The sequence below is a fragment of the Castor canadensis genome, chromosome 3, assembly GCF_047511655.1.
Source record: "Castor canadensis chromosome 3, mCasCan1.hap1v2, whole genome shotgun sequence".
NCBI lineage: Eukaryota > Metazoa > Chordata > Mammalia > Rodentia > Castoridae > Castor > Castor canadensis.
In genome coordinates this window covers 21,454,286-21,480,085 of record NC_133388.1, presented here as the reverse complement: position 1 = coordinate 21,480,085, position 25,800 = coordinate 21,454,286, and the positions used below count along the sequence as shown (strand labels likewise).

At 33.5% G+C, this 25,800-nt stretch overlaps 1 pseudogene; it reads right to left on the bottom strand.

The window, feature by feature from the left end:
* Nucleotides 1-19,007: 19,007 nt before the first annotated feature.
* LOC141421947 (U2 spliceosomal RNA) lies at nucleotides 19,008-19,118 on the bottom strand (annotated as a pseudogene).
* Nucleotides 19,119-25,800: the final 6,682 nt, after the last annotated feature.

Here is a 25,800-nt window from a genome sequence, read left to right as displayed (position 1 = left end):
CTTATAACCATGTCAAAAAATGACCAGATTTCCTTATTAATTATAATATTTTGGCATAGGATCACATAGGCTCCTTTCCCAGTTCTCCATGTGACTTTTCCAAAATATTCCTCATTCCCCTCAAGCAACTAACCTCATATCTTTCCAGATTACTTTCATTCTTCTCTCACTTTTATTCCCAACTCTAAATTCCATTTTGTTTCAATTTCTCATTTATTCTTTTCATATCTCTCGATTCTTCTTAAAGTTCTCTGTTCTCTTTTTTCCTCTACTTGAAATATCGGACCCATCCCTTCCTTATATCCATCTTATAAATTCCTTCTCACATTATTTTCTTTGATTTTTTTGGTGGTGCTGGGGATTGAACTCAGTGCTTCATATAAAGAACCACCTAAATGTGCGTCCTTCTCTTTGGCCTTTCTTGACCCCTTTCCAGGCAGTTAGAGCATCTTGATCATTGCTCCACTATAACATGTATCACATGTTTAATTGTCTGCCTACAGAGTTAAATTTATATCCAGTAGCAATTAGTAATCTCTTCATACAAGAAGTCTAACAAACATGAGCTGACTTAAAGTTGAAAGTTAACTTAGCAAATATTTTTATTTTATGGAGACTTTCCTGAAATATTTAAATTTTGATAACTGTCTTGAAATAATGGCATAGTCACAACTATGCAGATTAAAAGTGTGCTGCTAGCCATGCACGGTTTTACACAACTATAATCCCAGCTATTCAGAATGTCGAGGCAGGAGGATCTTGAGTTTGAAGCCCATCTGGTCAAAGTTAATGAGACACTATCTCAAAATCAAAAATAAAAAGCAAAAAGGCTGAGGGCTTAGCTCAAGTGGTAGAGTGCTTGACTAGCAAGAGAGAGGCCCAGGTTTCAATCCCAACTACTGCAAAAAAAGAAAAAAGCACTACTAGGTTTAAAAGAAAAGATATTTCACCTTAAGCTTTGGAATATACTGATTTTTGTGTCTAAATGCATTTTCTTCACATGGAAAAATAAATTTGCAATTTTGGAGGAAGATCAAGTAACTGTTTAGCCATTCCAACTGCTTACTCAGAATACAAGAGGACTTTTGGAGTTCAGTACACAAGCTCATAGATTTGCCAGTCATGGAAACGAAGGGACTGATAAAAGCTAAAACATCAAATAGAATTTTATTTAGAACTAGAGATTACTTTAAATAATTCATGTTCATGAAAAATACATGTGATACCTTCACTGTCAGTTTTTTTTTTTCAAAAAAACATATTCAGCTATGTAACATATTGTTTACAGCAGTGTGTTTTATCTTCAGGTTACTTTCCCAAATCACTTATGGCCTTTTCAAAATCCACATCCAACTGCTTCACTTAAAACTTATTGGATGAGATGTAAGGAAGGAATAGCTATAATCTGTACCACTTATCAACTAATTTTTGTTGTTTTTGTTGTTGAAAGTTAGAGACTCAATGGTCTAGAGACATCTTACCAGCTAACCAAATATCTGTTGAATTATTTATTTAGTACTTGATGGTCAAAATTCACCCCTACAAGTTGCTTTCATTGTAAATGTTGCAATTACAAATATTTGAGGCTCTTCTTACCTAGAAACTTCTGGTTACAGAATCTTTATTTTGTTCAAACAAGAATGAAGAAGCTTGAGTATCAAACAAGTAGGTGTATCAGCAGTAGGGTCAAGGAATTAATATTAAGGAGAAAGCACTTAATATTGTTTGAGCTCTTACAAAAGTCACATTTATATGAATAAATAACCTGATTACTATTTTCTGGTATTATTTCAGCTTTTTGTTTTTTGAGACAGCCTCTTGCTATGTAGTCCAGGCTAGCATCCAACTCCCAATCCTCCTACCTCTGCATGGCTAACGCTAAGATTTCAGGATGGCATCAGTTTTTAAAGGAGTGAGGTAGGGTGACTAATGTCACACAAAGAGTAAGAGTCTTTGCTGGGAACCAACTCACAGACTTGAGCTCCAGAACAGACATTGTTAGCCATAAATTATTATGTGTTGAACTTAGCTCCAGGGAGATATTAGATAGGAGATTTACTGACTTTGTTTTTCTTTTCAGATTAATATTGACTTTACTTTTTGTTGTTGGTCTTCCATATGTATCTATGAAGGTGATGACAACAATAAGAATGACTGCATCTTGATTATAAAGATAATTAAGGAAAAAACCAAATATTTATAGTAGGTCATGCAGCTAATTATGTTTATATGGTTTTATTAAAAATGGTTAATAATAGAGGGAAAGCCCTATTTGTAGAAGAGAAAATAGTTGATGAAACTTCATCATTTTTGTTGTGTTAGAATACTTAGCTCATATAGTTCTCTGCTGCTATCAGACAAAAAAGGTATCTTGTGGATAGAATTTTTAAGTCTTTTCTTGAGAGTACACTGAGTACAAAATTTTTACCTCTTTTAGATATTATAAATAGCAAGATGCATGAATAGCACACATGTGCTCTGGCTTTGTTGAAAATGGAGTCAATTTGTTCCATGTCATAAGAGATGTGATTATTTTAGCAGTTCTAATGCTTGAAGACACAATAATTTCTAAATAATAAAACTTAAATATTCTTTAGATAAAACTGGAACATGTTGTTTTCCTATTGATGAAATATCCTATTGGAAACTATCAATAGCTGTAAGGGTAACAGATCTCATCTGTAGTAGTGTGACAGACACATTGAATAGATTATATGTTGCTTTAAAAATGCCCTGTGTTGCCTGTATCGCAGTAAGGAATCTTTCAGTTTGTCTTTATATAAATATTCTAAATGGTGAGTGCTTGATTTTTTAAAGGAACCCAATTATTCTTCAGTAACAGCTGTGCAAGCTGTGAAGTAAGTAAATTATCTTTTAAGTTTTTGGTAAAAGTTCAATGTCTTACAGTCAGCATGGAATATATATGGCTCTGTTGGTTGCTATAACATCCATGTGCTCTGGTTCATTTTAAGCAATGTTGAAAATGTAGTTAGTTATAGCAGAAATTGGCTTTATGTCTTTTTCCCTTCAGAACCCATGTAAAATGAGCCCTTATTTAGCAGATATCTTCTTGTATTCTGTGTTTTAGCTCAAGAAAAATGAAAGACTTATCTATCATTAGAACTTTTGATATTGAGGAAAGATGAAAGGCTGGCTGACTCCAATTTTACTACATGCATCATTAAAACATTTGCCAGCTACAGAGAATTTTCCAGCAATTCCCTACTACTGGTTCATATGCTGTTCTGATATGCTAAAGCCATTCATAGCCTGGACTGCCAAAGCCTTGAACAGGCATTTGCAATGCACACTACAGATTACATCACCTACCACTGAAGGACAGCCACCTCCCTGATGAGACACAGACAACGGAGCACTCAATGGGTCAGAGGAAGCATATTTAGTACATATGATTCTCAGTGTGGAAACAGGAAACTAACTCAACATTAGAAAAAAACATAGGCAATAAAATGGAATTGTTTGGATTCTTGAAGTCATTTCGTATATTTTTTGGTATTGTCTTATAGATGTTAAAATATTCATGTTTTTCTAAATTGATGTGTACTTAAAGAGTAAGAAAGCATTCCAACTTTCACAGATGAATGAATAAGGGAGGAAAGGGAGAGAGAAGAGAGAAAGGAAGAGAGGAAGAAAAGCGGCCATAAATTTTATTTCATGCCTGAATTCCAACAAACACTTGCTAATACCTCTTTAAGGCAAAGTAGTAAATTTCATGACACTATAGTGAAACAAATATATAAACTATCAAGTTAATCCATCAGAAATTCAAAATAAGTTCAAGTAGCGAATGTAACAACTTTTTTGTTTACTCATCATGAATAACTCTTTCTGGGTACTTAGAACTGCCATATTAAAAAAAAAATTTAGGGTTTTGTTTTGAGAATGTTTTCCAGGTTTATTGAAGTATAATTGACAAAAATTATAAATGTTTATGTTGCAGAATGTGATGTTTGATGTAGGTATATATTTTGTGGAATAATTACCATAATCAAGTTGATTAACATATTCATTTCCTCACATAATTACCAGTTTTTCATGTGTGGTAAGGACATTTAATATTTACACTCTTGTTAATCTAGAAATACGTAATTGTATTAACATTATTAACTATAATCACATGCTGTTTGAAAGACCTCCAGAATTTATTCATAATACTTTGTAACTGAAACTTTGCATCCTTGGAAAAATATGTCCCCATTTGCCTTCCCTCATCCCCCAGCTATTGCTTCTTGGCACTTTCAATTAAGATCAATTGACCATAAGTTCAATGTTTATCTATTCTGTTCCATTGGTCTATGTGTCTATGCAATGTTATTTTGATTACTTTGGTTTTAGAGCACTTTTGAATATGGTAGTGTGATACCTCCACATTTGTTCTTCTTGCTCAGGGACTTCTGTCATTTCAAATGAGTTTTAAGGGTTTTTTTTTTTCTATTTCTGTGAATATGTCATTTGAAATTTGACAAAGAACACATTAAATCTATAGTGTTGATAATATGGATATTTTGAAAGTATTGACTTCCAATCCATGAAGAGAGGATACCCTTCAATTTAATTGCGTCTTCTTTAATATTTTATAATTTTCAGTGTAAAAATGTTTTATGATTAAATTTATTCCTATATTATATTATTTTTTATAGTATAAATAAGAATGCTTTATCAATTTTTGCATCAGAAAGTTCATTTGTTTATGTATAGAGATGTGTCTGATTTTGTATGTTGGTTTTATGCTATAACTTTCCTAGTTTTGTTTATTAGTCTTCACAGTTTTGTTGGAGATTTTAGGATTTTCCATATATGAGATCATGTCATGGGAGCTAGTTGATAATATGGCACACATTCAAAACAAAGGTAATAGTTTAGTAGTATAGCCATTGAAGAGTTTTAGACATACTTTTTATAAATAATGAGTTTTGTGATATTTAGTTCTACAGTATTATCTACTTTAAACCTTGAACCTTGAGCATACTTCAATGAGAAGATTTTCATAGAGGCTATGAGTTTTTCAATCACTACAATTCTTACTTTTCTCATTTGCAAAGTAAAAATAAGGAAAACTTAGCAGTAATCCTTACTGCTTTAAGGATTAATACTAATGCACATAACCTGTGAAATACAACTGTTGACACTCTCTCTAGAAGAGATACTCTCACCATTATTATTGGGATGTACCCTTGAGTCCATTCTCATTTTACTTTCAGTGACTTTCAGACAAAATATGATGGTGATTTTATGACATGACATTTTGACATCCCCAAAATAATCCAAAATGTTCAGTTGACTATCTAGAGGCCCTCACATTATACTGTGTGTGAAGTAAAGTTTCCCATTTGGTAAATAGTTGTCATATTAAGTAGAACTATTCTATAATGCAGTTAGTAGAAGGATATGTTTTAAAATAAAGACATAATGCAATAAAATTTTCTGTTTATGAATGATTTCTCAAAAGAATTTTTACATTTCACAATTGGAGGCAAATTCTATTATCAAAGAAGTTTAATATTCAATTAACTTCATTGCTCTCATTTTGTCTCAGACATGTTTCCCAAGTTTTCTCTGGAGGAATAAAACCAAGACTCTTGTGATCACTAGGCAAAAAGAACAAATAATTATTCTTAGTAGCAGAATCTTGTGTGATGATAGGACTTCTAAAAGCAGAAGTATATTTCATTTACATTATATTTTTCTAGAGGTACAGTTTTCTTTTACCCCTTGAAGAAAGACAAAAACTAATTCTGAAAGCTACATTTCTTGATATGACCAATTTCTTCACATTTTGAATATTCTTTTCTTCATTAGCATCATGTTTTACTACTAATCTTAAAAGTTATTCTATTTCTTATTAAATAATAATCTGTTTATAGGCTAGGTTCTTAGATCACTGATTTTTGTTTTGTTTTGATTTTTGAGATAAGGTCTCTCTATATAATTCAGGCTGGTCTCAAACTTACTATGTGGCCAGGCTGTCCTCAAATTATCCATCCTCCTGCCTTTACCTCCTTTATGCAGGAATTACAGGCTTATAGCTCCCACTGTCAGAACATCATTGCTTTCCTTTTAAAAATTAATGTAGCTATTTCAGTTGAAACACTTACCTGTGAAAATTTATCTTTTTTTCATTTATGTTTTCTTCTCATATGAAGCAGAAATCCACACAATTGTTAAAATTATTTACCCTATATGTCATCTCTGTTCAATCCTCAGAGGAAATGATTCTCTTCAAATTTTATTAATTCATAGATCATTGAAACTCATTTAGGTTTCACCTTGGGGCATGAGTCTATTTTTAATCTTAAATAAAAATAAAAGTAAATAATAGTTATCTTAGTTGCTGGGTAAAGCAAGATCAAGACAAGAGAATCTACATAGATGACATTTTGGTTCAGAAAATAGGCAATTGCCTTTTTCCTTATTCCTGTCTTTACTTATCTGTGTCTCAGGGGCCCAATAATTAATTTTGAAGAGCTGTTGAAATTTCACATAATTGCGGTTTCTTTGTCCATCAGTTTTTCCTTTCTTTTGGTCCAGGGATGATTGCACATTCTCCAGTTCATCATCTTCTGCAGTGACCCAGGGCCAAATGACTGATTGCGTTTTAGCAAGCTGGAGTCATTAAATTCTCCAGTTTAAGTGGCAGACTCCAGGCCCATTTTTATCTTTATTTTGCTGATGTGGGAGCCCTCTAAGTGTGTCTTATGAATAGTTTAGCATCCTCAGGAGTAAGCCATATTTCTGTAATGCTTCATATGTCATCCACTCCTTTGTCACACACATGGCTCCAATTTTAGTACTTTATTTCTTGCTGGCCCAACAATTTAGTTTATTTTTTTTCCCTGATTGTATCAATTTATTTTAAGTCTCCTATTTCTGTGTTTGGATTTCTACTCCTGTCATTCCCACACCCTTTTGGTTTGTAATTTTGTTTTTCTATCAAAACATTTGATCTGATTCCTCCTTGTTCTTTTTATCCTCATCTGGGTTTCATCTTAATATTTCTTTTTTTTTTTATCATGGCAAAGTATTTTCAACGCCCCATAAACATCAACTGGCTCCTTTTGAACTGGCCATTTTGAAGCAGCCTTTCAGGTTTTCACATCACAGGAACTCCTTATAAAATTCATAGCCCTTGTACTATATCCTTGGACTGGGGAAGAGGACTCTGGTCAAGTTAAGTCAGGGCAGATCTTCAACAAGGACCATTCATTTTCTGCCATAGTAAATATCACCTTTCACCATATGACATCAGTCATAAGATGCTCACGAAACTACAAAAGAGGAAAATCAGGCAAGAGGGAAATATTAATGAGACCAAAAATAATTTGAGGTTTCTTTTAACAATCTTTGGACTCAGTCTTTCTGAATCCTAATCCAGAAATTTATTTAACCCAAAGTTTTTAAAAAGAAAATTTTGTTATCCATTAGGGCTTCTAATATAACTTAGTTTAAGTTAGATGTAACCTGGAATACTGATGCTATGCTTGTTTGAATGTAATAAATAAAAATAACATTATTATATTTGCTGCTGCTCCTACAGACAGCAATGATACCTACTGAGTTCTCATAATGTATATGTGTTAAATGCAAAATATCAACATATAAACAAAAAAGGACCAAATTGAAATTATTTATTGCATTTGACTCCCACCTCCATCTCTAATTCTTATCTATAGAATTATTTCCCTATAATATTTTAAAGCACTATGGTATCCTTATTTGTTGTCAAATATATTTAGCAAAAAATTTTTTGTTAAATGTATACAGGCTTTAGTTTTAAATTATTTGCTCCATTTTGGAAGATACATACCTAGATTTTTGTGCAGCTCAGATTAGAAAATAAATGCATAGGCTTTCTCTCTCTCTCTCTCTCTCTCTCTCTCTCTCTCTCTCTCTCTCTGTCTGCCATACACACACACACATACACACATACATACATCTATGTAGGTAAAACTAGTTGCCTGATTATAAGCAAACTCAGTAGGTCTGATACTACTATTCACTCATTCAGCCTCAATCATTAAAAGGACCCTTGAACTTGAACTTGGTGTTTACTAAATATCAGACTCTGTGCTGTATGTTAGTGCTACTCAAAATAATAAGAGAGCTAATCCTCACTAGTAATAAATTTCTAGTTCAACAAGTTACAATGTTACTTTAAAGTTGTCTGCTTATGTGTATAAATGAATTAATAGTAGAAAGGGTCATGTGTTTTGAGAGCAGAAAATAAAGAATATTCCATTGTCCTTGAGGAATTCAGATAGAAAACTAACAAAAATGTGTAATTCTAGAAAAAATCTTGGGCATTAAATCAAATTGACCTGCATTCTAAACCAATACTTTGTATATGATGTTTCTGTGACCTTCAAAAAATTCTCAGTCTTTACCTTAAAGTTGTCATCTAAAAAATGCAATAGTAGCTACCTCAAAGGAATAAGTTGCTTTGAAGTTAAGTTATATGATGTAGAATAACCTACTGAGAAGTTTTAAAGCATAATATGTGCCCCTGCCTTGCCTCATTTTCCTGTAAAAATGAGTAGGAAGTCAGAAGGCATGCAGTTTGAAACAAATGTCCCACAATTGCAGTAGAAGGGATTCAGCCTAACAGGGTCCACACACAGTGATGAAAACGGGGACAGTGCTCTGTTTTCTAAGCCTCACTTTTATGAGAAATTTGGACTTGAGGATTAAAACTATCCATAACCTTCCAGTATATGGTATACTATATAATGTGACTTTATTATTTCAAGAATTTCTGGCCTGGGCAGAAAGAATAGCAAGTAACTTTTTCATTTACCTTAGCAAACTCATAAAAATCCTATGTCCCAATTGTTTGCACCCATCAGAGAAAGAGTATCTTCTCAGAGCACAAGACTCAACCAACAATTTTGTCTACTTCCACAAATTGCTTCACAATATTTGTCTCCTGGATTTATCAATCCTAAAATATTGCATCATCAATTTTGCTTGATCCCAATCAGATCTATGCACTGATGGTCCACCTTAATCCAACCACCATTCCCCTGTACCTTATATCTTTGATGTGCCCTTTTTGAGATGCTACTAAGTTCATCAAAAGTGTGATCTCTCTTACTGAAGTAAGAAATTTGGTTAATTCATATCAAGAGATTAATTTACTATTTTATTTCTGGGAATTATCATTCAATAGACTTAATTTTTAATTACTTTAAAATAGTGTGAAATTTACAGGCTGTCTTGAAATCTGAGTCATTAAGAGTGAATAGAGAATTGAAAACTAACCAACAGAGAGAAGAGAGACAAAGTCTAGTAGAAGCATCTTGACAAAAGCCAATACTTTGAATGGAAGTAGTGGTGATGCAGGAGGAAACTGATAAAGAGAAGAGTATTTAATGGAGGATCAACAATGTGTTCCTGGGTAAGATTTGCAAAAAAGTAAAAAGTAGTATCACTCATATGACTCTGAAATTTTAGCTCTTGGTGAATCAGTGAACTTTGTTAACTGTGTAAAGTAGAAAATAAAGATTTAAGAGTCATGGGGTAGGATGTAGTTTGTAATAGTTTTGGTATATACTTGCTGAATCCAAAAAGTCTATAGCAATGAATCTCAAGGATGTCCACTCACATTCAGAGAGGGGACATTTGGCCATGTCTCAGGACATTTTTGATTGGTATAATTGGCATGTGGTTGCACTGGTATCTTGTAGAAATATAACTACACACTTACCTTGTGAAGGGCAGCTTTTTCAATAACAGTTTATCCTGCCCAACGTGTCAGTAGTGCCAATACTGAGAAACCTAGTCTACTGGGACAGATATAAAATAAAAATATTTCTTTAAATATTTGTTGAATTAATTACCTCCATATCAAAAAGCAAATCTTAGTTCATTTTAAGCAATATATGTTTGTCAAAGACAAGGACACTTTGTCAGAAGAGAAGAACAAAATGAGTTCCTCTCTCTGAGCATTTTCTGCCCTAGAGTATGAGCTCATTGCTTCTATCACTAAGGCAGTACCTTTCTCTAATTGCTATCTGCCGAAATCCTACTCACCTCCTGAGACTCATATTCAAAGTCAATTTTCCAACAGGTCCATCACATACCTCAACTTTACCCCATGTGAAGTGCTTTTCTTCTCTGAGTTCTGATAGTTTATTAAGAGCCTAGTTCACCAAGTCTTCTGTTGCAATATGATTACCACCTCTTCAATCTCTCATCTAGGATGATCACAATATATTACATCAGCCACAGTTGTAATTTCATTCTTTATCCCTTTACTTTCTAGAAGGGTGCTTACAGTTGCATGCAGGGTATATGTATAACAAATGCATGCAGGATTGAATGCCTCCTCCCTTGACTGATAACTGAGTAAAGGTGAATTGTACAAGTGACTGAATGTGTTATGTTAAAGAATAATTATCAAAACCCTGCAAAACTGTGAATTTCATAGATATAAAGTGAACACAGTTTGAAAATTGTATTCAATTCATTAACTAATTGAAAGAATCAGACAGATGGTGGAATTGATCCAAAGGAGATATCTGATAAATAAAAGTCCGCATGGAAAAAAGAGTATTGAAATGGATTTACATATACATGAGAAATAACTTTTCTAAGGAGGAAGATGAAGGCAAGGCAACTGAATCAGGACTAGATGGAATATTGTACGTTGATTTGTACACCACTACCTAAAACAGAACTGCAAAATATGTCCTAAAAATCCAGGTAACCTGAAAGGTTTGCTTTAGACAGTTCTTGGTTGTCCCTTGAAGCAGACATCTTCTCATAGTTAGTTACCCCCCATGTAGAACTAAGACTTTTTCAGATTAAAAACACTATGTTTCTGGTAGAATAAGAATTAGGCCCAATCTAATCAATTATGTCTTGGTCATTCTATGTCTCACTATTAATTCAATTGAAATCTTGTGCAATAGAACAACTTTCAAACCTATAAAATGCAACTTTGAATTCTAATTTTATGCAGTAAATTTTGCAGTCATGTGGAACTTAAAATATCACTATTAAATGATGCCATTTCCCTTTATTTAATAGAAGTTATTTCATAGTATATAAAGACTAGGTTACTGCTCATTTATTTTTGAAATATTTTCTCAGAAAAATATCACATGAAAGTAATAATTTTGAGATAGACAAGAATTAAAGAACAAAAAAATTCAAATTATTTACAACAGAAAAAAGATATTCTGTGTAGCTTCTGAAAACACTGTAATAGACCAAGCTTCAACATATATCCCTTCTATACTGCTCCTGATTTTGTTTGCCTTAATAGTTTCATGTATTGCCTACATTCACTTCTAATTTCTCAGACTATGCCAGAGAAAGCTCAGATACTACTGTGTACTCCAATAGTAATCACCTCCAGATTTTATGTTCCCAGCCAGGGACCACACAAAAGATTTATTTAAGCTTGTTTTTTAAGCTTCAGCACTTGCAAATTTTAGTTTTAAAAGTTCCTGTCTAAGCTTGGCATTATATCGCCCAGAACCGTAATCCTTCTTTTCCCATCCTATGGTATGCTCTTCTTCTTGAGAATAAACCTGAAAGCACAGAGAAGATTGTATTTTAACTTTAAAATATGTCTCTCCTTTACTTCAAGAAATCCCAAACTCTTTTAAGTGATCATACTAGTTTGTGATCAAAGTTCGCAGAATAAGTAAGTTTAAAAGTGAGAAAAGTAAAGGCATTAAATGAGACTGTTATTGAAATAGAATTACCTAAAATTCCTGAGTGACTGAATGATTTCACAAAGATGATAACAGTCATGATAACCAGAAAAGTTCAATTTATTGGGCATCTCTTATATTCTAGAAACTACTCTAAATGCTTCACGTGCATTGCCTCCTTAAAACTTCATGTGATAGGAAACATTTACTAAATGTTAATCTCTACTTCTTTTTATGCGACTTGGATGGCATTCTATTCTTTCTCTCCTTCAATTAAGAAGTAACAACAGACACAAGAAAGAGACTCATTTAGACATTTAAATTCTTGGCATTGATTCGTATGAAGAAACAGTTTTGAGGCCTGTTTTCTCCCTGCCTTGGGATGAAAATTCAGAGCTAGGAAGAATCAAAGGCATGAAATATATGTCAAAACAAATAGTCATTGAAGATCACATGATCAGCAATAGCTAGTCCTCTTCTGTATCTAGGAGAACGGTGAAATGCAGCATGGAATTAAAGGAATTATTTTATTCAGGCCATTGCAATAAGGAAGAAGAGAATTAATAAGGAACTTCTTAAAGAAAAAGAGCAAAGCTTGGGATATTAAAGGCAAGTAAACAAGGGACTCATTGGCAAACAAACAGGCCAGTCCAATAGAGGACTATGTGAGGATAGCATGGGCCATTTGATATGAGCTTTTTGTCGGAAATAGGGGGATAGAGAAGGTACTTCACTGCCAGTGATTCTCAAGAGCAGAGATAAAGTACAACATTGTAATCACATGTGAAATATTCCACGTGATCAAAATACATTTTATGCATGTGTGGAACTGTCAAAATAAATCCCTTCCTATGTACAATTAATGCACAGCAATGAAAAAGAAAATATTCTGTAGACTGGGATTAAGAGATAGATGCAGAGAGAAAAGCAAGAGAGTTAAGTGGGAGACTCTTTGTGCCTTAGTCTGAAACCCATTGCTCATACGCCGTTTGATCAAACTTTGAAACCTGGGAAGGATGGAACTGTGAGATGGCAGCGAGGAAATGACAGCAGAGAAGTGTTGCATTGATGCATGCAGGAACAGCACTCAAATCCACCCTTCCACTCCATCCTCCCTTCATGCTCTCACTCCCACACCCCATTAAGACTGGACATCAACAGAATGGACATGAAACACAATGTGCTGCCTAGAAAATGTACACCCAGGCTCAGCTTCCTCACCATGCTTCCACAGAGACATAGGGATACAAAACCAAGCTATACATCTTCAGGTTAACAATTCACACTGGTCATCTTACATCTTTCTTGATGCTGCTGAGAGATACATTTGGGAACTACTAGCTCCCTCTGGCCTCTTCTTCACAGCTATCAAACACAGGAATTTATATTTACCCTTGTTTGAACCATTAATATTCCATTAATTTTAAAAATACAAAACTCAAAAACCTCTGAGAAGATGCATGGTCCACTTTGATCATGTTTTCTCAACTTTGGCCTTGTGGACATTATGGGCAGAATTATTCTTGGTTGTTGGGGGATGAGAAGTATACTGCTAATTACAGGATATTTTACAGTATCTCTGACTTCTACACACTCGATGCCAACCCCAGTTATCACAATCAAGAGCAACTTCTCGAGCCATTACAAATGTCCCTTGGGGACAAAGTCACTCTCATTTAATGGAGAACTGTAAGCATCTTTTTAAGATTCCACAAAAAAAGTGGCCTGTCCTTATTTCTGCCATTTATTATGACCATATTAGAAATTGATTCATGGATATGTTCTATTTACACCACCTTGTGGGAAATATCTAACCCACTGATGATTAAGAGTGAGAAGTAGAAATAATTTTTAATATAACTGTCTAGAGTAAATTTGTTACCTCACATTACTACAGTAAACCTGCCTTATTTGTGCATTTATTATGTGGGGTTGAGAATGAGCATGGTCAAGAAAAAATACATAAAAAATCAGAAATTTCAAAACCAAATTTTTTAAATTCCCACACATGCATGACACAGCTCAGTTGATGAAGACAAACTCTCAGTCTCATGTTATCATTGGTTGTGTTTAAACAGTTGTGGAATCTGATGTGAGTCCCCAAACGCAAAGCAAAAGCTAATTTAAGTAATAAAATGAAGTGTTTAGATTTGTTGAAAGGCAGCATGTCTTTTAAGTTGGGTGGTGTTATGAGTAAATCAAATCAAGCATCCACAGTATAGTTCTGAACTCTGTGTACTGAACGTTTGTGGGGTTTCCTCAACACCAATCTCCTTGGACCCATATACCCATGGAAACCAATGGTCTCCCAAGGGTGTGCATTCTCCAAGTTACAGTTCTAGCATAACTTAGTTCTAAGCAATAATTAAGTCTGTAAGTTCCCAATATATATTATTGGACAAAAGATTAAATCATCACAGTTGATGGTGAGTATCACCCAAAGACTAGATTACCTGAATGAAATTCAATTCATGGTGTGTTCTGTTTGACTGCAGAAAGAAATCTTCAGTCCATTTTTACTCAATAGTGAGGAGAAGAGTAGCCATGCATCAGGAAAGATGATAGATGTCGTAGTTTGACTCCAAAATGCCCTCCAAAGGCTTACGTATTCAAGATTTGGTTGCCAACTGTTGGGCTTTTGGGAAGTGATTGAATTATTAAGGCTCTAATTTCATTAGTGAACTAATCCTTTGATGCCTTCATACTTTGATGGCATTATTGGAAGGTGGTAGAAACTAGGAGTTGGGATCTAGTTGGAGGAAGTAGATCAAGAGGATATGTCACTGGTTACTTCCTATCTCTCTGGCTCCTGACTGCCATAAGATGTACATGTTTTCTCCAGCATGCCCTTCCACATGATGTCTCTATCTTGCTACAGGCTACAAGCAATAGATTCAGCTAGCTATGGATTGAGATCTGTGAAAGGGTGAGCCAAAATAAATCTTTCCTCCTTCAAGTTGATTTGCTTGTTTATTTTGCTACATCAATGAAAAGTGACCAACGCAACAGGTATTACCAATCTTCAAATATACTTCCAGAATAGATACTCTTCTTAAATGGTCAGCAGTTCTTATTATACCATTAAAGAAGAGAAACATGAAAGGAAATCCACGAGGGTGCATTGTAGAAGTTTCAGATTTTGTATATAGAACTTGGTTAGGGATGAAGATTTACTGGGAGAGATGGCAAGATAAAGTTACAGAGTTCATCTTACATCTATAGTTTTGTTACCAAAGGTAAAACTGCAGCACAGAAAGGCCACTGTGAACAACCCTGTATAAGGACCCAGAATCTGAAAAGCTAGAAAGAAGGTCTGATTCACAACAACTTGAGAACAGCCCTGCTTAGTTGATAATTTTGTGGAGCAAACTCACTGTCTGAGCTTCAAGAGTCCGTAGTCTTTTTATCAAAATGGAAATAACTCTAAGCCTGGCCCCAGAATGGTCCTGAGGTAAGAACACTACTATAGAATTAGCTGATGCTCATATACTATTGTGTCATGTTGCTGCAGGTTTACAAATTAGTAACTATGGGCAGAGTACTTTCTCTCCTTATAGGAAAAAAGTTCTGTCTTTCTTTTTTGTGTCTTCTATTCTTAACAGAGTAAATTAACAACTAAATCTTTCTGGAGGCAAAAATGAGAAACAATTCAGGCATATCAGTTACTCTTAGTCAAGTTGCTATCTAGAAAAAAGTACCATATTCAAGCTGAAGAAGTAACATAATTATTTGCAAAAATGAGGACACTAGTCCCATAAAAGACCATGCTCATCTTGTTCACCACTGTATCCCGGGTGGTGGTACTAGTTCCTGCCAAATATGAAATATTTACCAAATAAATATTTGTTAAGCCTATTAAAGAGTAACTAGATTTACTTATATATGTAATTCAATGGCTGCTAAATGTGAGATTCTTTTATTTATTCTTAACTTTTCTGAAATGTCATTAGATCTGCTTATGTATTTAATTCTGTTAGTTTTCGTTCATTCTATTTGCCAGTTAACAAAGATACTGGAACATCTTCTCTAAGGAAAACTCTATGCACCCAGAGCACTGTAGGCAAAATCCTAAGTAAGGAATATGGCTTCTAGATCAAAGGAAAATTTAAAAGAAAATATAGACGAAAACTAAACCCTAAGGTGAAACATATAACACTCTACTTCCTTTAATTGGGGAAGTGGGCAGATAATCAATATGGAGCGTTGTTGAGAGCAAGGCATTCATTTCAGTGCTGATCAATACCAGATCTGCCTCAGGGGAGAGAGACTCCCACTAAAGCTATGCCACCTGCTCCTAAAACCACTTCAAAAGGAAAGGAGGAGGAAGGCTTTCTTCATACAATCTAAAGCTGACTTATTAAAAGGTAAATATATATCAATTGGGAAAGAAAAGATATAGCAATAACTTCCTTTAGGCATCCTGGCTGATGAAACTCACTGTGTTGTATCTAGCAATTGTCTGGAAAGCTGTAGGCATGAAAAAGAAGATACAAAATATTGTCCTCTATATAATTTATAAAAATTTTAAAAGTTATTTAAAAAGTTTACAATTGTGAAAAATGTCCAAATTTTCTTTGATTTTTATTGTTATAACTTGATTCTTTAGAGTTTGACCAGGAGAATTGGGTAAGGTTGATCAGATTAAGATTAGATATAGGGAAATAGAAGAAATTCACAGAGCTCAAATTTTAGAATTAATTCACAAAGGAATATTTTCTGCCTATATTGGGAAAGAGGTAAAGTCACAACACATTAATATCAAATTCAAACAAAAGAAAGTAGAAAAGATGCAAATTTAAGTACAGAAAGTAGAAAGAGCTAACGAGTATAAGAGCACAAATCAAAAAAGTGATAACATAAATAATAGATACAATTAGCAGAAGAAAAGCTGAAACTTCTAGATAACCAATAAAATAAATAAGGCTCTGGCAAAAATAATGAGGATATAAAGAGAGAAAACACCAATTACCAAAATCCAGGAATGAGAAGAGTGCTATCACTACAGACTCTACAGCTATTAAATGGATAATGTGTGAACACTATGAATAATGCTTTGTGAATAAATATAGCAAGTTGGATTAAATGAAAAAAATTTTTTGACAGAAATCACAAAAGATATATATATATATATATATATGTATTTACATATATATATATATATGTAAAGAACCATGTAATTGTAGGCAAAAAAACCTTCCCACACAAATCTCTAGCCCTAGATGGTATTACTGATAAACTTCACCAAGTAACAGATAATGCTAATTCTATGTAAATTCTTCCAAAACACATAAGAGGAAGGAATACTTTCATATTATTCCTAAAAGGCAATTATGGTTCTGACACCAAACCAGAAAACACTATGAAAAAATTATGGATCAGTAACATTAATGAACATAGATTAAAATAAATTTAAAAACTATTTGCATAAATAATTCAAATAGATAGAGCTAGAGGCTGATAAATCCAAGATTAAACCACTAACTGGGGACTGGTATCTTTCTGCTTCAAGATGGCACCCTATTGCTATATCCTCCAATGGAGAGGAACACTGTTACTGTCTTCACAAGCATAAGGCAAAAGGACAAGAGAACCCATACTATTGTGTGAACTCTCTCTATAAGGCTTCTTATCCCATTCATGAGAGGAAAACTGTCATGGCCCATGGACCTCTTAAAAGACCCCTCTCTTAATGCTATCACATTAGCCATTATGTTTCAACACCAAAATTTTGGAGGGGGCATATTCAAATTATAGCTATATACATATGTGTATATGCAAATATATTTCTGTATACACAAGTATATACATATATACTTAAGTGTCACAAATATGACATCTATTGCAACTAAGAGAGATATATCCAAGAAAAAAAATTTGATTCAATTTGTTAATATGAACTCATGCAATCCACTAAATTAACAACTAAAAAAGAAAAATAAACAATAGACATGGGGAAAACATTTGACAAAAACCAGTATCAATTCCTCATAAAATCTCTTAGCAATCTGGCAATAGAAAGCAATTTTGCCAATCTAAGTTACAGCATCCACCAACCCCCCACAAAAACTATAACATTTAGTGATGAAAAATGAAATGCTTTTTTACTATGTTCAGGAACACAAAAGAATGTCCGTTCTCACCACTGCTATTCAACATTATACAACAAGTCTTGACAGTGAATGCAGATAAGAAAAAACAGATAAAAGTGTCTAGATTTAAAGGAAGAAGTTAAATTGTTTTTATTCTCTGAAAACATGTTTATCTATTTAGAAAATAATGAATCAAAAAAAGAAAAAGAAAAAGCTACAATAACTAACAAATGTAGTTTAACAAGGTGACATGATATACAGTAATAGACCTATATGCAATAGGTCTATTTAATATTCCCCGAAGAATGGCAAAACTGTTAACACCTACCAAGAATGAAATTGTTAGGCGCTCCAGATTCACTTATGTCTGGTATGCCTGACAGGTCATATTCAAGGAAATATCCCTGTTTATTCTTTCTCCATGATTCATGAGTTTCTGGAAATTGTCTTGAACTTAGCATTATTCAAAAGTCCCACTAGAAGTCTATCTATCCTTCTGTCATCTGTATCTATCTATCTATCTATCATCTATCTATCTATCTTTCTTTCTTTCTATCATCTATCTTTCTTTCTTTCTATTTATCTATCTATTGAATCTATCAATCATCTATCTATCTATTTATCTGTCATCTGTCATCTTCATCCTCCTCTTCCTCCTCATCACCTATCATCTACATCTTATACATACAGACCCAAGTATGCATTTCTTTCTCTTCTCTTCTTCCCTCCTCTCCTTTCCTCTTCTCTCCTTTAGTCTCCTCTCCTCCCCTCCCCTCCTCCTCTTCTTCTTTCATACATATATAATGTATGTATGTATGTATCCTTCTGGACAGGAGAGAGCCCTCTCACCCTCAATCAATGGCTTCCACCCCTTTTTTTTGCTTCTGACTAAGTAAGCAATAAATCTTACAAAGACCTGTAAATCTTGGCTGCAATGGCATGTGTTTGGAGTTACCTGGCACTCTACATGAGACCAAAACACTGTATATAAAGTCAATATCTATAAACCTCTTGGATTTTTATATATTTGTAACTAACAATTGAACATTGATATTTAAAAATAACATTGTAATAACATAAAATTATAAAATATTCAGAGATAAATGTGACAAAATGTTTGAAATATATGTACATATAAAATTACAAGACATTCATGAAAGAATTTTAAAATAAGTAAATAAATTATTTTAACTCTAAATAAATTTCTCTAGGATTTTATAAATTGTAAAAACTTTCAAATTGACAGTAGAACTTACATAAAAATAGAAAGGACTTAGAATGGGCAAAACTATTTTTAAACTGATAAGAACAGATACTACATTTGATCTTAGCCAAAAGGCTGAGAAGCCATCCAAAATAATTTTTAAAATGAATGAAACTGTAGGATTTAAATGACCTGATTTCAAAACTAATTTTAAAGCTACAATAGTCAAGATAGTATGGTATTGATAGATACAGTCAACTGATTTTTCACAAATTTCCAAAGACAATACAATAAAGTTTATTTTTCAGCAAATTCTCAAATGATTTGATATGCATATGCAAAAAGATAAATTTCAATCCATAGTCCATATCATATATAAAAATTAACTCAAAACATATAAAAGATTGTAATATAAAGTCTAATACTATACAATATCTAGAAAAACTAAGAGTATTATTATGAACCTGGGGTTATACAAATATCTGTTAGAAATGACACTTCCTGTATGAACAGTAATAGAACAAATTGCTAAACTGTATTTCTTCAACATTGAAAGCATCTGATCTTTAAAGGACACTGATAAAGAAAAACCAATGCTGGGGGTGATATATTTACAAATCATGTATAGCTGGTCTTCATGATTTGTGTAATTTATATTTGCAAACTTCCTTAGTTCCCATACCAGTAGTCATCTATGTTCTTGAACACGTGTGCACATTCATACAGCAGTGAAAAATTCTGTCTTTTCTATCCATTCATTTCATCCAATGTCAATCAATGTGATCTTTTTGCTCTTGTTTTAATTCTAATACTGTATATCAGTGTCCTTTCTGGTGGTATATGTAGTATCTTATTTTTCTCAATTTTGTGTTATTTGTTGGTGATTTTGCTGTTTAAAACAACCCTCCAGACTGCTCAAGTTCTGTCTAGTGTATCTTGGGGAAATTACATGACTTATGTAAATTTCACTAAGACATGAATTATATTCATTAATTGTGTCTTAGATGCTAATGAATCAACAATATGTATTAGATGAGATGCCTTTACACAGAAGCACACACAACATCATTTTCAGATAGGTTGGTAAAAATATTGTGACCATAGTCTTCTAGGAATCCAACCCTGTTTCTCCTCAGGAGCAAATGTGCAGTGTGTGTTAATTTTGTAAGATTTGCTAATTGCTGTGGAGATCTTCTAGAAAACAATTACAAAAACATGAAAGATTTTCTCCTTTTAAAATTGATAAAACTGAGGTATAGAGAAGTTAAGTAACTTACTTAAAGTCACATTATTAAATAGTAAGAAGTGGGGCTGCAATTTAACTTTAAATTTTGGTGGCTCTAGACTTCACATTTTCCTATTTTATCAGATATTACTAAATGACATTATGCTATATTTTGCTATGATACCTTGTTATGCTATGTTATGTTGTGATGTGATATGATGTTATGATCTTATGTTAGATATTGTTACTGTCACATTCTTGTGCCCATAACTCTGAAATAGTTCATAGGAACACCTTCCAAGTCTAAGACCTTTTCTACCATGATTCTGTATATATTTTGTTGACCCATTTAGAACATTAGGTGCATTTGTAACAATATAACAAATGCAATATAATATGTAACATTACATGTAAGGAACTGCCGAATAAAGACCACACCACATGTGGAAAAGAAAGATTTATTACAGACTGCTGGGCTGACCCTCAGGTTCAGGGTGTAGCAGCTTGGCTGAATTGGGTGGTGGGCTTTATAGGAGGGGCCAAGCGATGGGGGAGGGAGAGTGTCTCTCATCTCTGATTATCTGTGATCACCATGTGGAACAGGTCAACATGCCTGACTAGTTGAATAACTGGAAGTTCCTGAGATTTTGCAAGCAGAGAAACAAACAGGGAAACAAGCAGGGGAGTTTGGCAAGTGGTCATAAATCAGGGTGTCTGGTTTCTATGCTAGCCTCAGGACCTTCCTCCTGCCCCAAGAATACCAGGGATGTAACATTACATATTTACAGAGTTTTGCCAACATAAAATATATCTCTAGGAAAATGTACATTTACCAGGTAAGCATAAAACTCAGCAGTCTCCAACACTGAAGAACATGTAGATGCTTCAATTGTTAAGATTATTATTTGTTTAAGACATTCTGTCTTTATGAATGAACATGATTAAATAGAAATGCTTCAGAACACAGTAATTATTAGCATCACTTCATGAAAAGTGAGTCTTTTATTCAGTCAAGACCTTACACTTATAATGAAAATAAAGGCAAAGAATCTTCTTTGTACTATTTCAAGATTCCTCTGAAAAATAAAAATGTAAATTCTGTTCATGTACTTGGTCATTCTTCTTCATTTGCACAGGCTTAAAACGCATGTTGTCTCCAAATTAGAAGGTAAAAAATTTATAGGATTTGAAGAGAAACCAGATAAGTATTTCCAACTTTATAAAGACAGATATAGGCATGTATATCCTCATACATGTCTACATGTACATATGGAACCCAAAACAACATCAGATATTAATTTCAAAAAGTTTAAGATGCTCCCCTCTGGATCTCACACTCAGTAATTTCAGTCATTCTCTGCAGAAAGAAAAGCTCTAAATTAAAAAACAATGCAAATGTAATTTATGTTTAATGAGCTTCACTTAATCAACTTTACCTGAAATGAACTTTGGAAAAAAATCTTAAACTTACAAGTAAGATTTTATATAAGTAATTAACTTAAATTTGGGGCACTTCAACTGAAAAGCATTCTTGCAAACAAAGGAAAAGGGACCACAAGGAAAGAATATAGAGCAATTATTTAGTTTCCATTCCACAGTTGATTTGAAAGTTTTTTTGTTGCTAAGGATACCAATAGAGTTTAACATATAACCCAAGATAGAACGAATAGACTACAAATTGCACAGAAAAATGCTTTTTTTCACTTTCCATTCTACTCCTGCCAGTTATCTCACAATGTTCATCTTCAAATGCAACTAAATATATACATGCCAATGATGAGGAATACACTTAATTTTGCCTAAACAAATTGACAGAGTAAAAGAACAGGAAACTGCTGGCAATAATGAATTCAAATGGGATAATTATTCCTGGTGTACAATCTTTGGTCTATTGTTAAGTAATGAAAATCCTGCCAATGGAATGATTCAAAAATAATAGTTCTTCATGTTGTTCTTACTGGACCATGAAACTCAATTCCATACACCCTGATTTTTATAAGCAACTATGAATTACTTGTTGACAATGTATGAATTAAGTCATTAAAGATTTGGAATTCAGAAGCTAGAGTAATTTATTTTGGGCACTTAATATTTCTTTAAAAAGTTGGCCGCCATGTAAACAAAGGGAATGCTCTAAACACTGCCTTTGGTTTGGGCACAGTGATTTCTAGAAACATCAGTGTTACTGAGTGGGTAATTTTCTTTTGTTTTGTTTTTTTGGAGTGGGTCATTTTCAATTGCTGTTTGTCTTGGTTTTTAGTAATTATTTATTGCAAGCACATACTTTTGTTTGCTATAGAATTGCAAACTAAATAATAATGAGCCTAACTTAATCCACTTTACCTGAAATGGATCACATTGTTAAGACCTGAAATGGATCACATTGTTAAGACCTGAAAGAACTAATCACTTTCGAACAAAAGTCTTAATAGTACTTATAGTATTTCATATAAATAATTAATTAGACTTGGCATTTCAACTGAAAATCGTTCATGCAAGCACAAGAAAAGAAAATATGAACTGCTGCATTTTTGCTGAGGTAGTGTTTTTCATCTGGTGCTTTTCAAAAACCATACATTAATATATGTATATGATGTGCATTAAATATGAACTCACCAATACCTTTGTTACTTTATATATATAAAACTGTCCTGAAATGTACTACTTCAAAGTTACTTTATTAGAAAGAAGTGAAGGTAGTGGGCCATAGATTAACTTGCCCTCACCCAAGTAGGCTTCTGTATGAAAATATGAGGGGAGGAGGGAGTCCATACTGTACATATAATACTCCTGGAGGTCTGGGGAGTCTCTGTACTGTCTTTAGGATTTTTTTGTAAATCTAAAACTACTCTAAATATAAGGTTGATCTAAAAATACATATGCAGTTGTATATTTAAATTTTAAAGGTGTTTCTTCCCCTGCTAGACTGTTATAGGTGTGAAGGACTCCATGTGGGTCTTACTTTCCACTGCATCTCCCATCCCTACACTCTATCTTGCATGGAGTAAGAATTTTATATACATTTTTGTAGGAATGATGAATATCTTTTGTAGGATGACTAATAAGCCCATTGAAGTCTATCAGACTGTGTCAAGTAATTTTAGTGTTTAAATGTGTCATTTATTGTCATCAATTTTCATATGTCCATCTCCACAGGTGACTTTAGGTTACTCCTGGTCCTTGCCATATTTATATTTGTACCTGGTAGGTAGAAAGTTCTCAAAAGTCGCTTATTTACTGATTAAATGCATTGACCTTAATGAGACAAATAGGTAGATATTTTATTCCTTAGCTTCATTTGAGCATTTGAAGTTTTACCTGCCCTATAATACCTGTTCCCATACACTATTTCACATATGAAATGCAGAATTTGCAGTAAAATATCCATGAAGAATTTTAAAAATCAATTATTTAAAAATTTTTAGCTATTTTCAAAATAAATGTCCATATTTTCTACCTATACCATATTTATGGAAATTAAATGGATTTTAAAAATAACATTTAAATGTGCCCAAGGAACTCCAAGGAAGGAACAGAGCTTTTAACTGAAAGCTAACAAAATTATAAAAGAATACTTTTTGGGGGGTAGTACTGGCATTTTAACTCAGGGCTCCACACTTGCTAGGCAGGCTTTGTGCCACTTGAGCCACTCTACCAGCTCTTTCATGTGTTGTATGATTTTTGAGATAGGGCCTTGGTGTTTTCTCCCAGGCTGGCCTCGAATAGTGATCCTCTTAATCTCTAATAGGATTATAGAAGAGAAAAACTTAGTAACAAATTTATATACAGATTCTCTGTTTAAAATAATATGAAAGTTTATTAGTGGAAATTCTTGGTCTGTGTCCCTGAAAATAACTTACCAGTTCTATGAGAAGTCAGCACAAAGTAACCACATATATCAAATCATGAAAACCTACTATTTATAATGCCAATTCCTGCTGGATAATTTTTTTACTAATGAGTTAGGGTATAAAAATTGTTCCTACCTCATACCTATTTCTCATCTTTTGGGCTCAGCATTGCTCTGTCACACATGACAATCACATTAACTGCTAAAGGACTCTGCTTTGGTGAAGTGCCCAAGGTGGGCTGCAAAATGAGAAATTCTAACTCTTGAATTCAAGGTCACGGGAGGCAGCAAAATTCCTTAGCTAAACAAAATGAAGTGACCTCTCTCCAGTATCAGAAAGCAGAGAGCAATTGTTTTGAAGCTTTGATGGGAGAAATGCTAAGCAGAATAGAAGAAATGCAATAACAAAATTCTTTCTAATGTCTAATTATGAATATGCTTATATTGTCTATACAGCAGTGTCCAGAGGTTATATATGTATATATTCAATCACCATTTTAGACAAAATACTCAGAAAGAATATTTTAGACAAAATATTCAAAATATTCAGAAAATATTCAGAATTTCTCCTTCTTTAATGGAGAAAATATATACAAAATCAATAGTATCTTTGCCATTTCCATAACTATTACTCTGAAAACGAAGTTATCACCAGAAGTTATTACAAACCAAAGTTGTAGAAATTGGGGATGTGGGACTTTTCTAATAAAGTATTCCATCATTTTATGTTGCATTCATCCCCAGTATACTACATCATGCTTCTGAATACACCACTTTCATGTCTGAATCTTCTGATAGGCTGGGAGTTTCCTTGAAGACTTCTTGCAAATCTTGACATCCCTGACTCTTGACACAGCATGCAGTTCTAATTCCTAACTAAAGTATAAATGAATACAGTCATACTCTCCTGCCTCTCTGTTTACTAGAATCAACTATGGTTGTGTGTACTTCTGAATGTCTTCTAAAAAACTATTTATTTGATTGGAGTTGGAAATTTCAGAACTGAGAAGCTCAGAGAAGGAGACTGCAATTCCCATTGTATTTGCCATAATGAGACCAATAGGTAGATGTTTCTACATGGCCTCTGAGTAACAGGAATAAGCTTTGTAGCCAGAACTCCTGAGAGAACACCGTGAGCTGCAATTTGTGAAAGTGCCAGAAGAAACTGCAAGTTGTACCTAACTGCTGGGGCTAAGGTGACATGCTCTGCTGGGGTGATATATCTAGGAACAATGGGCAAGTAGAAGGGAGAAATTTAATTTTTTCATACTCTTCTTATGTTCCAATTCATCTCATAATGCCTTTGGGCAAAGCAAATCAGCAAGTCAGGTAGCAAAAAAAAATTTATTTTTAAAGTCCTATCCCAACACCACAAAGCAAAAAAATAGAAGAGTGGGTATGGAACCAAGGGGCCACACCTTAATAAATCAGCACATCATGTTGTCTTAGCAAATTCAATTAAAAGCTACTTGAAAGCTAAGATCTTTTCTCTAGTGCCTTTCCGAATGAGTGGAAAATTAAAAATGCTTGGAACTCTGCTGAATTGAAATAATTTATTCATTTTTAATCAATTCTACAAATATTTATTTATTATAGGCACTGTAGGAAACTTCAAATAAAAACGTGAGTAAGACACCATCTCTCTTCTCAGGTAATATACATCCTAATGAGCAACATAGATTGCAAACAAAAGCAATAGCTGTTGCTTGTATACCTTGGAAGAAGAGAGGAAAAGAACACAGCTACTAAAAAGA